This window comes from Oratosquilla oratoria, chromosome 38 (assembly GCF_046742065.1).
Source record: "Oratosquilla oratoria isolate Oo_2021 chromosome 38, ASM4674206v1, whole genome shotgun sequence".
Taxonomy (NCBI): domain Eukaryota; kingdom Metazoa; phylum Arthropoda; class Malacostraca; order Stomatopoda; family Squillidae; genus Oratosquilla; species Oratosquilla oratoria.
Window position 1 is genome coordinate 21,784,653 of NC_134814.1, and position 16,769 is coordinate 21,801,421.

General features: G+C 41.5%; 1 protein-coding gene across 1 annotated transcript in view; it reads right to left on the reverse strand.

Moving 5' to 3' along the window:
• The window catches only part of LOC143020011 (uncharacterized), a 37,947-nt gene that overhangs the window by 2,671 nt on the left and 18,507 nt on the right, over positions 1-16,769 (reverse strand). The window lies entirely within an intron of this gene.

The following is a 16,769-nucleotide window of genomic DNA, read 5'->3' on the forward strand; positions in this document are numbered from 1 at the left end:
TCAAAGGCATAAATCTACTCCCACCCATTTCATCCCCATATACTCCACTCCCATTCACCACCCCTCCCTCCTTCTTTCCTTGGCTCCTCCTGGATGACAGGTCATCCCTGCATCTCACCCAGTGCCCTCAGTAAGAAGAAATGTAGCAAGACACAGCACATCCACATCAAGGTTGCTTCATTTAATTGGCAATCCCCCCTTTCTATCCTCTCATGCAGAAAAAGAGAAGACATGGAGAAATCCCTTCAAGCTGCATCAAAATATCATTCACACTTACCCCCTCACCTTCCCCATCCCCCACCCACTCCTTTTCATGCATCACAGTATCATTCATACACAACCATTCTCCACTCACCCCTATCTTCTGTCTTCTCCCTTCCTTCCTCTTTCCCAATCCCCCTTTTACCCCATCCATCCATCTCATTCTTGGTCGCCCCCTCATGTTCATTCCCTCCACCTCTGCCTTCCACAGCTCTTTCTTCATTCATTCTTTCCATGTGTCCAAACCATCCCAATACTCTTTCTTCAACCTCATCTCCCAACTCCCTTTCCACCCCCACTCTCGTCCTCACCTCCTCATTTCTCACTCTATCCAGCCTAGTAACCCCTACCATACTTCTCATCTCAAACACATTTATACTCTTCCTCTCTTATGTTCCATGTTTCTGCCCCATACAGTGCTGTCAGTACAATCTCTCCTTCATATAGTCTCCTCTTAGTATCCATTCCCAAATGTTTATTTTTCATTACACATTTTAATCCCCTAAGGCATTTACTTGCTTCTCTCAATCTACATTCTACCTCCACCTCCACTCCTCCCTTTCCCACCACATTCACACCCAAGTATCTAAAGCTATCCACTTCCTCCAGTCTCTCTCCCTTAATACTCACTTCCAATTTGCTGCCATCCTCTCCCCTTGTACATCTCATCACCTTACTTTTACCCACATTTACCTTCAACTTTCTACTTTCGCACACCTTTCCAAACTCCATCACTAACTTCCCTAATCCCTTCTCTGATCCTGCTACAAATGCAGTGCCATCAGCAGGCAACAACTGGATTATCTCCCTTTTTTATCCATTTTCTTTAAATATCTCCAATCCCCGGCCCATTACCCTTGTGTTTACCTCTCACACCACCCCATCCATGTACAAACTGAGCAGTCAAGGCGACATAACACATCCCTGACAAAGTCCCACCTTTACCTCAAACCACTCACTCTCTCTATTTCTGATTCTAACACAGGCTTTATTACTCTCATAAAAACTCTTGACTGCTCTTAACAGCTTTCCTCATATCCCATATATCTGCAATACCTCCCAAAGTGCCTTTCTGTCTACTATGTTAAGCCTTTTTCAAATCCATAAAACCCCAAAAACATCCTTACCTTTTCCTACAGCTTTCTCACATATCTGTCTTACCACAAAAATCTGATCCATGCAACCCCTACCTGTCCTAAACCCACACTGTTCATCACCCTCTGTTTCTCTCCTAATCCTCTCAATCAAAAACATCCCATAAGCCTTCCCAACTACACTCACACTTGTCCCCTTTTCCCTTGTAAAGTGAAACTATACTGGCACTCCTCCAGTCCTCCGGCACTCTACCCTCTTTTAGACAAACATTAAACAACCTCTTCAGCCAATCCACCATCACAGGCTCTACTACTCTTATAAAAACTCTTGACTGCCCTTAACAGCTTTCCTTTGATCAAGGGTGCAACACTTCACCCCATGCTATGCAACACATTATGGAAGACTACATTGTACACAATCACACATGCCAATGACACAATATACACTATGAGGGATTTGTGGGAAAACCCCATTCCAGCTATGGTGTTCCTCAGGGAGACAGGACTGCTCAGCCATTCAGTCTAGGGAACAATAACAACAACTTTAAGCAAGTCCACAAATCAGAAGAAAATGGATACCAAATGATTTTATCCAATGTTGAAGTGATCTCTCAAAGGAAGGGATTAATTTGATTCTCAAACCATTTATCTTAACCAGTGAATCTTAACAGGAGATCAAGGAACCTCTAGGGCTCCAGAGTATGAGGATCTTCAAGATAGCAGATTCTAGAAGATTTCCTCCAGTAATGAATTTATTTTCAAGAAGTTAAGGTAGAGTACTATAGTATATAAGCACGGGTTCCATGAACACAGAGGTCAGAGTGCTTCCATTTATTCTCTTGTACGGCCAAAATCAATGCTGCACCTTTAAAGGTACATTCTGTTTGGTACAATTATCACTGAATGATGTTCTCATCTAAATCCTTCAGTACAATGGCACATTTCATATATTTTGTCCTCAGTTATTGGAACCTGACCCAAATGAGGCCCAAATGGAATGAGACCCATTCAGGCTTGGGTGTACCAATTTGATGAATTAAATTGTCTAGGGTATTGGCGGCATTTTATTGTGGCAAAGTAGCATATAGTTGATACTTTAGGGTCTATATGGGGTGCCCCTATGGACCAGAGCCACACATCATTTTGTCTGTGATAGAGGAAAACTCTGTTCATGGCACTTTTATACTATGACTGTCCCTCCGTTATGCTGTCCCCCAACCCTTTGTTACTGTCCTGTACCATTTCTCTGAATATTCATTTCCTTTTTTTGTTGCCTACCCTGTGGTGGGGGAAAAGAATGCTACCACCAAGTCTTCCCACTTGAGTTGTAAGAGGCAACAAAAAAACGGGACAGGGGATGGGATTAGGAGTCCTGCTACCTGTAGCCCCAAAAGGGGACATTCCTAAAATAAGCAAAGGCATAAAAGTGTCTGGGAGTTTTCCAACCAGTACCCTAAGGTTTGGGACTTTTACAAAGGATTACAAAGGCGGAGCATGCCGACAGGAGACCTTTTGGTCCATATCTAGGTCGGATGCGAAAAAAATCATAATAATAATAAAACAATAAATAAAAAATACAATAATGTAAATAACAAATAAAATACATAAATAAATGCATAGGTATAGTTAAATAATAAACAAACAGGTAAATAGTAAATAATAATAAATTGACATATAACTAATAATAAACGAAAATCAGACAGACAAATGATAACAAAACAAAAACAAATAATATAAAATAAATTATAATCATTACAGCATCTTGCTTAGGTGTTTATCTAAATGATTCTTAAAGCTTCGAACTGAACTACATTGCACTACCTGTGCAGGAAGTTTATTCCATTCATTAACTACACGGTTGGCAAAGTTGTTTCTACCTACTTCCAAATTGAATCTATTTCCGGACAGTTTGAGACCATTGTTTCTTGTCTGATTCTCATTCAATGTGAAAATTTTGTCACTTTTGATGTTGTCAATTCCCTTTAAAATCTTAAAGACCTGTATCAAGTCACCTCTGAGTCTACGCTTTTTTTTAGGGAAAACAGATTCATATGTTTTAGTCGATTTTCGTATGATTTATAATCGATTTTCGTATGATTTATAATGTACATGGATGTGGTACAGATGAGAGTAAAAGGGAAGAGATAGGCAGTATGTTTGTGAGAAGAAAGATGGATGTACTGGCTTTGAGTGAAACTAAAATAAAAGGAAAGGGCAACTGTGAGTTTGGGAGTGTAGTTGGGAGGTTCTCAGGAGTGAAGAGGGGACGAGGGAGAGAAGGGGTGGCTATACTAGTAAGTGAAGAGATAAGTAAGTGGGTAGTGGAGTGGAAGGAGGTTCCTTCAAGGTTGTGGATGAAGGTGAAGCTGGGAAGGGAGATGTGGGTTTTTGTAAGTGTGTATGGGCCTGGTAGTGAGAAGAGCATAGAGGAAAGGGAGGCTTTTTGGGTAGATTTATATGAGTGCATAGAGGGATTAGGGAGAAATGTCAATGTAGTTGTTTTGGGAGACCTTAATGCTAGAGTAGGAAATGAACCAATAGATGGAGTGATTGGGAAGTATGGAGTTCCAGGTAAAAATCGTAGAGGAGAATTGATGGTGGAGATGTGTCTTGAAAGAGAGTTGATGATAGCAAATACAGTGTTTAGGAAGAAAGTCAAGCATAAATACACATGGGAGAGGGTGGTGGATGGAAGGGTGGCAGATAGAGAGTTAATGGACTACATAGTGGTGACCAGGAGTATGGTAGGAAGAGTTAAGGATGCACATGTTTTAAGGGGAGAGAGTGGGGGAATATCAGATCATTTTCTGGTGGAAGGTAAATTGAGAATGGAGAATAGGTGGAGAATGAGGAAAAGGGCAAAAGGAAGGGAGGTACTTAGAGTGAACTGCTTAAATGAGAAAGAAAAGGAGGAGTATAAGAAGAAGCTGAGAGAGGAGTGGGAGGGAGTGAAGGATAGAGTAGAGCTAGGAGTGGAGGAGGAATGGGGATGGTTCAAGGAGAGAGTTATAAGGTGTGCAAAGAAGGTGTGTGGAACAAGGAGGGTGGGAGGAAATAGAAGGAAGGGTAGTGAGTGGTGGGATGAGGAAGCAAAGAAAGGTGTAGAAGAGAAGAAGCAGGCTTTCATAGATTGGCTGCAAATTAGGACGAGGGAATCATATGAGAGGTACAAAGTAAAGAGAAGGGAAGTTGAGCATAAGATAAAGGAAGCAAAGAGGAGAGCAGATGTGAAATGGGGTATGACAGAAAATTTTGAAAGTAATAAAAAGATGTTTTGGAAAGAAATTAAAAGAGGAAGAGGAGGCAAATCAAGTAGAGAAGAAAAGGTAAAAGGTGCAGATGGAGAGATGATAATGGAAGAGAAGGCAGAGAGGAAGGTGGGCAGAGTATTTTAGGGAGTTGCTAAATGTGAAGGAGGATAGGGAGGGAAAGGTAGTTGCAGTGGGAAGCACTAAGAAAATGAGAGTGATGAGTGAGGAAAATGGAGGAGAAATAGGGAAAGATGAAGTGAAAGCAGCTGTTAAGATGATGAGAGCAGGTAAGGCACCTGGGTTGGATGGATGTCATGCAGAATGTCTAAAAAAATGAGGAACAATTATGGTGAACTGACTGGTGAGGTTATTTAATGTTTGTTTAAGAGAGGGTAGAGTGCCAGAGGACTGGAGGAGTGCCTGTATAGTTCCATTTTACAAGGGAAAGGAGGACAAGTGTGAGTGTAGTAGTTTCAGAGGGATCAGCTTGTTGAGTGTAGTTGGGAAGGCTTATGGGAGGGTCTTGATTGAGAGGATTAGGAGAGGAACAGAGGGAGTAATTGGTGAGGAACAGTGTGGATTTAGGACAGATAGGGGTAGTGTACATCAGATTTTTGTGGTAAAGAGATATGTGAGAAAGCTATAGGAAAAGGTAAGGATGTTTTTGGGCTTTTATATATTTGGAAAAGGCTTATGACAGGGTAGACAGGAAGGCACTGTGGGAGGTATTGCAGATATATGGGATAGGAGGAAAGCTGTTAAGAGCAGTCAAGAGTTTTTACGAGAGAAGGATGGAGAGGGGGGTTTGCCGATTTAATGAAGGCCTTGCTGTGGATGTGCTGTGCCTTGCGAAACTGCCTCTGACCCAGGGCAGTGGACAAGGTGCAGGGATGACAGGAGGTGCTAAGATAAGAGGGAAGGTGGAGGGGAGTGGAGTGTATTTAGGGATGGAATGGGTGGGAATGATTTTATGCCTTTTTCTTTTTGGCTACCTCCCTTGTAAGGGGGAAAAAGCCTTGGTATATGTATGTATGTAGTAGAGCTTGTGTTAGGATTAGAAATGGAGAGAGTGAATGGTTTGAGGTAAAGGTGGGACTTTGTCAGGGATGTTCAATCTATACATGGATGGGGTGGTGCAAGAGGTGAATGCAAGGGTGGTGGGTCAGGAGTTGGAGATGGTTAAAGAAAATGGAGAAAAGTGGGAAATAAGCCAGTTGTTGTTTGCTGACGACACTGCGCTTGTAGCAGGATCAGAGGAGGGATTGAGGAAGTTAGTGACAGAGTTTGAGAAGGTGTTTGAAAGAAGGAAGCTGAAGATAAATGTGGGCAAAAGTATGGTGATGAGATGTACAAGGGGAGAGAGTGGCAGCAGGCTGGAAGTGAGCATTAAGGGAGAGAAACTGGAGGATGTGGATAGTTTTAGATACTTGGATGCAAATGTGGCAGGAAAGGGAGGATTGGAGGTGGAGGTAGAATGTAGATTGAGAGAAGCAAGTAAATGCCTTGGTGGACTAAAAAGTGTAATGAGAAACAAACATTTGGTAATGGATGCTAAGAGGAGGTTATATGAAGGAGTGATTGTGGTGACAGCACTGTATGGGGCAGGATATTGGAACATAAGAGAGGAAGAGAAAAGGAGTTTGAATGTGTTTGAGATGAAATGTCTGAGAAGTATGATAGGGGTTACTAGGCTAGACAGAGTGAGAAATGAGGAGGTGAGGAGGAGAACAGAGGTGGAAAGGGAGTTGGGAGATAGGGCTGATGAAAGAGTATTAGGATGGTTTGGACACATGGAAAGAATGAGTGAAGAGAAACTAGTAAAAGAGGTGTGGAAGGCAGAGGTGGAAGGAGTGAATATGAGGGGGCATCCTAGGATAAGATGGATGGATGGGGTAAAAGGGGCATTACAAAAGAGAGGAATGTCTGTTGAGGAAGGACGGGAGAGGACAGAAGATAGGGGTGAATGGAGAAGGGTTGTGTATGGATGATGCTGTGATGCATTAGGGGGAGTGGGTGGGGGATGGAGGGTGAGGAAGTGTGTATGAGAGGTAATTTGATGCAGCCTGAAGGGATTTCTCCCCCTCTTCTTTTCTGCAAGAGAGGATGGAGAGGGGGGTCATCGAATTAATGAAGTGATACTGCTTCTGACCCAGGGCAGTGGACAGGATGCAGGGATGACCCATCATCCAGGAGGTGCCAAGATGAGAGGGAGGGGGGAGGGTGGAGGGGAGTGGAATGTGTAGGGTATGGAATGGGTGGGAGTGGAATGTGTAGGGGATGGAATGGGTGGGAGTGGTTTCTATGCCTTTTTCTTTTTGGTTACCCCCCGTGTAAGGGGGAAAAAAGCCTTTGGTATATGTATGTAAATTGTCTAGCAGCTACTACAAATCTAGTGTTCTATGGTGCTGAAAAGATGAAAGATTGAAATGAAAACATGCAAAAATATATTCCACGAAATTTGACCTATACAGCACAACTTGGATAAAAGCTGCAATTTTTTTTAAATAAAGACTCATTAGTAATGGCATGAAGTTTTCATAACTAGCACAAAACTAAGAGAGAAGAAAAAAAAAAGACATAAAATGAAAGAGAGAGGGAGAGAGAAAAGGATCTCAAAGTTATGTACTTACAGGACTGTGAAGCACTGCAGGAAGACCTGAATAAGGTATGGAACTGGAGTCAGAAATGGGAAGTGGACTTTAATACTAATAAGTGTAGCATAATGGAGTTTGGAAAAAGCAACAACAGAATGCTGTATCAGGAAAATATACAATTGGAACCAAGGAGGTAAAGAAGGCAGGATCCGAAAAAGATTTGGGGGTAATTATCACAAATGACTTGTCCTGTGATAAACAGATTAACAAAATTGTCAGGAAGGCTTACAACTTGCTAAGATCAATAAAAGTGGGATTTGCATACTTGGGCGAAGACATGATAAAAAAAATATTGGTTACATTGATAAGGCCTAGACTAGAGTATGTGGTGACATTGTGGTCACCCAGTACCAAAAAGAATGTAAAGAAAATAGAAAGAATCCAGAGAGCAGCAACAAAAATGGCACCTGCTCTTGCAAACATATCATATGAGGAGAGATTGGCTAAACTGGAGTTACCGATGCCGGAGCAAAGAGGAAAGAGAGGTGACCTACTGACCATCTACAGAATCATGAAAGGCACAGAGATACTCGATAGAGAGGACTTACTAAACTGGGACAAGAGAAACACAAGAGGACATGGAAAGAAAATAAAAAAACATAGCTACAGAAGAGAACTGAAGAAAAACAGTTTTCCACATAGAGTAGTGGACACATGGAACAAACTGGATAATGAAATAGTATGAGCAAAAACCATTCATGAGTTTAAAAGTAAACTAGACACTGCGAGATACAAAGGCGGGACACCACGAGCATAGCTCCCCTTCCCGCAAAATACAACTAGGTAAATACAGGAAGTGGATGATGAACAAAATGAAAACAAATTATGTCATTTGACTGAAAATACTCAACATTCTTAGCAATACACTTGGCCCATCTCTGAGCACTTGCTGGTGCCTGAAACCATAACATGAATGTACAGACAAATCATGACTGATTGATGATTTGGGTTAGTGTTGTGAACTCCCATTATGAGGAGGCTATGACAGTGCCCCTTACAGAGGACTATGTAGTGTGAAATTTAATGAATCCTGCCTTTGGTCTAACTCACTGGCAGTTCCTTGCTGGCCAAGAGGGTAGCTTTACTACTTGCAGTGGAGCTCGAGATGATGGCAGTTTGAACCCTGTCACCTGTGAGTTGGACCAAGGGCATGCTTACCGTATCTTCCGGCTTAAAATGCGCATCGGATTATAATGCGCACCCATGCACTTCGTTATCTCAGTACACAGATAGCGCGCACCGACGTATAACGCGCATGCCCGATCGCATATGTCTATAACGCAGTTTTACCTCGGTATTTATATCATGTGAACGAGGTTACATGGAGAAGTATTTTTCATTGGCTAGAGCCACCACTGGGAAATCTGTTGATTTGTCACTAAATTAAGTGTCAGTTTAGGCATCAATCAGGACACAACTAAGAAAAAGTCGGAACTACATGTACCGGTATATGACTCATGTTGTGCGTTGGTCCCTTATTACTTTGTAGCTTAAATAGTTTGGAAATATGATCTAAAAAAGTTTATTGAAAGTAAAATATACAGAAAAATTTCGGGATTTTTACAGAAAATGTTCATTTTATATCTTGAGGAAATAATTCGTCTTTACCATTTTTTTTTTTATTTAATACTGAAACAAACTACAGACTGTTTCGTTTTAGCTTTGAACCTGCAATGACAGTGGTGAAATAGGACAGTCTCTCATCGAGGTGACGTTTAGTTAATATAACTCCCGAAAGAGGGTGTTGTAGTCAGGTGTTTGACACGATTTTATGAACGGCCGCAACGGAATTTGTACCATACCTAAAGTGAAGCAACAAAGCCAACATAAAAATTCAAACTAAGATGCTGTGAACATGGGCAAATATCATGAATATTGATCGTGTTTCATGGTGTTTAGGCCTATTTCAACATGAAAAATAAGATTCGATAGATACCTACCTATACCAAATATTTATATACGGTAGCCCATGCTGGCGTATTCTTTCATGTCACCATGGCTGTTCTTCTTGTTCTCACGGAACGTCACGGAGAAGTGTGCCTCCCGACTTTGTGATGGCCAACATCGTCATGTTGTTGTGAAAAAAAAAATTACAAACACAGCCGCAGAATTTTTATCGTAGGCCGTAGATAATAAGCACCCCCCATTTTTAGGCCCTTCCAATGGAAAAAAGTCGCGCACTATATGCCGGAAAATATAGTAATTAAATTCCACACTACAAAATCCTCTGTAAGGGGCACTGTCCTAGCTTCCAGATGGGGAATTTGCGACATTTAACCAAATCATCATCATCATCACAGACACATCAAACGGTCAATATCTAAAAATGTTCAGCTTCCTAGACAAGGCAGTGAACAAGTGGACCATGTTACTAGTTGCTGTTGTTGCCTTGTGTCAATCATAACAGAATAGTAATAGAGGAACATGATCACCCTCACAGGCTTTCAACAGAGGTTCCACTTGCTATGTTGTGTTCATGGCTGATGGCTACCTCAGTGCCCACTTCCTCTGTCCTGAAATCCCTGGACAGTGGAAGGAGGAGGGGGTGGTTGAGGGGCAAGAGAATTCTTGTACATTGGGGAATTAGCGAAGGGGGATAGCTGCAGTTGGGAGCCAAAGTCCAGGAAATTTGGGACGCCAGCCGGGACCATGCACATTCCCTTTAATCCGAGCATGTAATTTCAAAGGACCAGAGAAATGTTTCTCAAAAGAGGGGAGCAACCTCATGTAAATCACAGTCCTCGGCAACAGAACATACTACTGTACACTGATTTTATTATGATTCAAAATATTTCCACAAACAGTGGCATGCAACTGAGATTCATCAGGTTTTATATTCAATATCAAGAAATTCATAGTAATTCAATTATCAATTAATTGGGCAAGATACACACTTATGCATTTGGTTATCCTACTTGGCTAGCCCTGTGCGTTCTAAATCCTATCTAACAAAATAAGATAATACCTCTGATTATTCTCGCCTGTAATAGTGCACTGACTGGTGATGTCTTCAAACAAGTGGATACTCTTGGTTGAACAGGATGATGGTGACACTCATGGGTCACGTAGGGGTGGCAGGGAACCATGCCTGTCCTTAGTTGATGACACTGACCACACAGTGGGGGAGGGGAATCGCGCCCAATGATTTGATTTCCCCAATCTTTCCGCTTCATACACTATCTAAAAGTTTGTTTCATGAGTACAATTTGAATCACTGGAATAGGTTTGTCAATGAACCCTGATTGAACTTTGTCACGTATTCAAAGCGTCACGTGATTTCTTTTGTGATATGGATGGTCGCACACAGTCGACATGCACGTCACGTCACCCCCACCCCCCTCACACACCTGGTCCAAGTTGACCCAAGCAGGGTCAGAACCGGTCAGGTCTTGGCTAATTGCTTTGGGTCAAGACAGGCCGTAGCCGTTTGCGTCGTCTTGACTCATTGCCAGGTTGAATATTTTATTTTTATTTTTGATATGGAATGTTCTTTCCTTGTGTGTGTGACCAATTACTTTTAACTGGTCGTTTGTACATTCCTTTTTGTATTTCTGTAATCGGTACCCTTTTGGTCAAGACATACGCTGCGTCGTATGACTCTTGACTTGTTTAATGTTTGTAATCTTAATTCTACCCTCATATGGCAACATTCAATCGCCCGGCCGACAAGCTTGGGTCAGATATGTCATAGTGTTGCCATAACAATTGTATATTGTATACTTTTTATTATGTTAGAATTAAGATTTATTTTGTATGTATGTATTTGTATATGTTTTCTGTATGGGTTCCCTTAGAAAAGTGTAGATAGGATTAGATTTCTGTGCCATGTGCACATAGAATAGGGACTCTTCCTGTTCTGTCACTTTTGGCATTCTGACCATCTTGGGTCATCCCTGTACTATAAAACCCAGAACCTTCTCGTTTCGAGAGCTTTTTCGTTCTCATCAGCCACGGGTCAACAATCCGTGCCGCTGTCGTCTCCTTGAGGGAGACATTTTCCCCCGTCACCTAAGGTGTGCAAGGCACCTAGGTAGTACCGTAAGTTTTTGTGTGTGAGAGGTAGGATCCCCTTTTGGAGATACCAATTCTGGACCTGGCATGTCGGAAGGCTTTTGCCAGTGTCCTTTTATTAACCCTGTGGAAATTTCCTTTTTTTTTGGGGTTAAGTTAGATTAGGTTTTCTCGTGGGCGATCAAATTTTGTTTCTAGTTCCCGTGGTGTAAAATACCTTTTGGGATAGTTTTGAGTTGAACTTGTCAATTAGACTTTTCGTTCATCTCGGTTTTTCTCTCCACCTTTTTATCTTATATTTAACTTACGTGTCATTTTTACTTCGGGGCTTTTACCATTTTTCTTAGATCACATTTTGGGGAAAATTAGACTATAGGAGGGTCTTTCTGGCTTGTCCTTTTCTTACCCGTATGTGTCCTATTTTAGTTTATTTTTTTAACTTCATTAAGTGCTATATTTTATTACCTTTGTGTTAATACAAGTTTTTGCATCGTTTTGAATTCAATTCAATCCGATTCGGGTTATATCTCGCGTGAATTTTAAATTTAGATTTGTTTTGAATGTAAATTTGTAAGATCTTTTTATCTTTATAATTTTCTTTGTTATCAATCTTGTGTAAATTCATTTTCATAATGTGTGATAATAGTCAGATATGTGTTTAATTTTGGGGGTTTGTTTGTTCTTGTTTTTTTGTTTATTTGATTTACTTGTTTATGTAAATAAATTTAGAAAACTTACTCCTCTTTCAAAGAACCTGGACACGGATGCGATAGGGTTTTGGGGATTAGAACAGTCGTTTCTTGACTTTGGCAAAATTTGCCATCCTCCATTTTAAAATTTTCTCCTTTCCCATCGCCACTCCGTGACAGTGGCGACCTTGCCAGGATTTACGTGAGATTTTCTTTTGTTTAACCCGATTTTTAATAACATTTTAATTCAGTGATTTCTCGAAACGGTACCGAAATGGAAAAGCCAGTAAGGAATAGCAAAATGTTTCGGGTCGTAGGTGAGATCATTGAAAAGCAGAAGCAGTGAGGAGAAATTGTAGGGCGTATGTATCCCTCTAGGTTTCCACTTTGTTCGTTTTGTGAAGGGGTCACAATACAGAAGATTGTGGGTTGAAGAAATTATCAGAGTGGGAGCGGGAGATGCAGGCAGAGAAGTCTGAGCCTGTATCAGACGTAGATCACCAGATCTTTTTGTCAGAGTGTGACTGTTGACGAGGAATCTAAACCTGTTACAGTTTTGCACGATTCAGGGGCTCCACAAATCCCCAGTCGTGCTGTTTTTGTAGAAGGAGAGGAGAATGGGGAGTGTGTAGTGACATCTACACCCCCACCCCCCCGAGTCACTTAACCTCGCTATAGGGAACATGGGCGGCGAGCCCGACGAGGTCATTCGTGACATTTCCCTGCTATTTACCTAGCCTGACGAGGTAATAAACCTCACTTTTCTTTTCGCTGAAAGCGATAATTTTTCTTGTGTTAGTCCACCCCCAGAGAAGTCCTTTTCAGGAAAACCGAAGTTAGTTGCAGAGGAACAGGAGCCGACTGCAGCCCAGACGGAGGACGAGGAGCTGACCATTGCAGCCCAGACCAAGGAGGAGGAGTTGGCCACCCCTTCGGAGGAACCAGGAGGAGGAGCGGGAGGTGACACAAACGCCCGCCCCTCATCTACGTAACGAAAGGCTGCACAGACGGAGAGTACCGTCAACCTTTTGCAAGGACGAGGATCCTTGGGAAGCTGTGGAACAGCTGATTGTCCCCTCTCCTCGCCGGGTGGCCATCTACGGACCCTCTGCGAGCGACCCAGGCGTCCGCGAGACATTTGAGAGGCGAGGCAAAGCCCTCTCTCGGCAAAGTCGGAAGGTCGCGGACCAAGCAGCCGGATCTCGCGACAATCTGGAATTTTTCTCTACCATAGTGGTGGACATTGTGGGACCTCCCAACATGCCCAGCCCAGGTGAAGTGAACAGACATTTAGAGGAACCGTTCCGTATGCCAGCGGACGGGAATCTTCATTTTTCTTTGTTGCTGCTATGGAGACGTGGGAGAGGCGTGAAGAAGCCGCCAGACGATGCAGTCTTTTTTGGTGCACGGCAGTTTTCGTAGAGTGCTAGTGGAACTCTTGGTGTAGTGCTCGACACTTTTTTTCTGTCTGTTTGTGTATTTAGTGGCCTAGGGTTTAATTTTTTTGTGGTATGGTTAGGAGTTTGTTTTATATATATGTGTTGTTGTGTGTTGGAAAGTCAATGCAGAACTCCTGGACGAGTCTCTGTCCCGTGCACAAGCACAGGTTTGACAGAAGTAATTTTTAGTTTGGCCCTTCTGCCTTTTTAAGGGACGCTTTTGCAGGCCATGTCCTGTACCCGTTCTCGGTTTAAGGGGTGAGGGTTGCCAACTACGAAGTAGCAACACCAGATAGAGGCCGCCGACGGTGGCTAGGTCACATCACGTGTCAAAGGGTTACAGCCGAGGACGGCCTCCTGCCTAATTTTTTTTCTCCTTTGGGTGTCTGGTCTAAGAAAACCGCCGCTGGAGTCGGAAGTGGGGGCACCTTGAGCGTCAGGCGGAGACAAAGCCCGCTCGTTGCTCAGGGTAAATTTTCCTTCCCAGGGGTTCGAAGACAGACTGTGGGGCCGGTCATCTCAGTAGCCTACGACTTTGGTGTTGGTGACACTATCTCGGTGGAGTTCTCGTATAGTGCATCCTCATTAAGCGCCTGTTTGTTTGCAGAAGGAGTCTTTGTTTGTTTTTCAAGTGGGTCTCATTCGTCATGTGCGAGTGAGTGTCGTTCGCCCATCTTTACTTTTGTCAGATGGTAGCCAGAAGTTGTGCATTGACTTCCGCAAGAAATTGAATTTAGTAAAAATTGTGCAAGTGCACAATTTTTTTCTTGGTGGGGAGGTGTCACGTATTAAAAGCGTCACGTGATTTCTTTCATGATGTGGATGGTCGCACACAGTTGACATTTTTGATATGGAATGTTCTTTCCTTGTGTGTGTGACCAATTACTTTTAACTGGTCGTTTGTACATTCCTTTTTGTATTTCTGTAATCGGTACCCTTTTGGTCAAGACATACGCTGCGTCGTATGACTCTTGACTTGTTTAATGTTTGTAATCTTAATTCTACCCTCGTATGGCAACATTCAATCGCCCGGCCGACAAGCTTGGGTCAGATATGTCATTGTGTTGCCATAACAATTATATATTGTATACTTTTTATTATGTTAGAATTAAGATATATTTTGTATGTATGTATTTGTATATGATTTCTGTAAGGGTTCCCTTAGAAAAGTGTAGTTAGGATTAGATTTCTGTACCGTGTGCACATAGAATAGGGACTCTTCCTGTTCTGTCACTTTTGGCATTCTGACCATGTTGGGTCATCCCTGTACTATAAAACCTGGAACCTTCTCGTTTCGAGAGCTTTTTCGTTCTCATTGGTCACAGGTCGACAATCCGTGCCGCTCTCGTCTCCTTGAGGGAGACATTTTCCCCCGTCACCTAAGGTGTGCAAGGCACCTAGGTAGTACCGTAAGTTTTTGTGTGTGAGAGGTAGGATCCCCTTTTGGAGATACCAATTCTGGACCTGGCGTGTCGGAAGGCTTTTGCCAGTGTCCTTTTACTAACCCTGTGGAAATTTCCTTTTTTTTTTGGGTTAAGTTAGATTAGGTTTTCTTGTGGGCGATCAAATTTTGTTTCTGGTTCCCGTGGTGTAAATACCTTTTGGGATAGTTTTGAGTTGAACTTGTCAATTAGACTTTTCGTTCATCTCAGTTTTTCTCTCCACTTTAACTTACATGTCATTTTTACTTCGGGGTTTTTACCATTTTTCTTAGATCACATTTTGGAGAAAATTAGAATATAGGAGGGTCTTTCTGGCTTGTCCTTTTCTTACCCGTATGTGTCCTATTTTAGTTTAATTTTTTTTTTTACTTCATGTGCTATATTTTATTACCTTTGTGTTAATACAAGTTTTTGCATCGTTTTGAATTCAATTCAATCTGATTCGGGTTATATCTCGCGTGAATTTTAAATTTAGATTTGTTTTGAATGTAAATTTGTAAGATCTTTTTATCTTTATAATTTCCTTTGTTATCAATCTTCTGTAAATTCATTTTCATAATGTGTGATAATAGTCAGATATGTGTTTAATTTTGGGGGTTTGTTTGTTCTTTTTTTTTTGTTTATTTGATTTCCAGGATACTAAACATGAGTCACTGCAATGTGATTGGTGATGGCCAACGATGAGAATAATATGTTCATGTTCGTCTTCACTGTCGAAGATGTGAGGTCCTCAGAATTCTTCTCTTGGAGAGTGTGGCATACCTACTCCTCCCGTGAGGAAGTGATGCTTACTCCTTACTGTGTGATACTATTACCTCTAAGCATGAGGTCCAGTGCACCGTTTTTTGGTGGTCACTTTTCTGATCACTAAATTTCGAGAGGAATGCAATGCAACGTCTGGGCAGGAGTTAAGGCATTTCTAATAGTCTTATGAGGTAGTTACTAGTTCCAAGAAAGTGATATATGATCCCAACTAGCCTAATTAAAACTAGCCTAGACGAGAAGTGGCAAGTGCGCAGGGGGGGGGGTTAACCACTTCCATACGGTGACGCCTACGTATGCGTCATGAGGAGCAAGTGGGTACGCGATGATGCCGATGTTGGCGTCTTGATTATATTTATTGTAGTCGTACCTACATAACCTCCATTCTCTCTAAACTGGCTTCATCATATTTTCTATGGTTATCAAAATTCACGGGTGAAAGAGAACGAACGATTGAGCACTGACTTTATTTTTTATAATGCGATTATTATGACGCAACATCGCACGTTGGGCAGCTAATGCTGACAGACGTGCAATGTGCCTTGGAGTGAAGAGGTTAATAAGCAGAACAACTGAGAAGCAAAATCAAATGGTAATACATGGGTACAATATACCAATCCTAATCACAAAGTACAAGGATACATGAAATATGGTGATCTAGTTAAACTGAAAAAATGAGACATTTCAATCTTAACATTATAACATCTGTGATGACTTCAATCATGAGCATACGAAGACATCTTGGAAGATGGGGGAGGAAATTCCTGAGTAAATAGAAGATACATAACACAATAAGGCACTGTAACCAGGGCCCCGACAAGGGGAGGGCCAGGAGGGGCAATGCCCTGGGGCAGCACGTTTTAATGTACTTTTAATGTGTGATCTATTTATAATGAGTAGTGTATATGAATGATGTGTGTATAAATGTTGTTTTGTGGATGAATGTTACATGTGAATAGCAAAAAAAAAAAAAAAAAAAAAAAAAAAAAAAAAAAAAAAAAATATAAAAAATAAATAAAAACTATAATAATGTAAATAACAAATAAAATACATAAATAAATGCATAGGTACAGTTAAATAATAAACAAACAGGTAAATAGTAAATAATGATAAATTGACATATATCCAATAATAAATGAAAATCAAACAGACAAATGATAACAAAA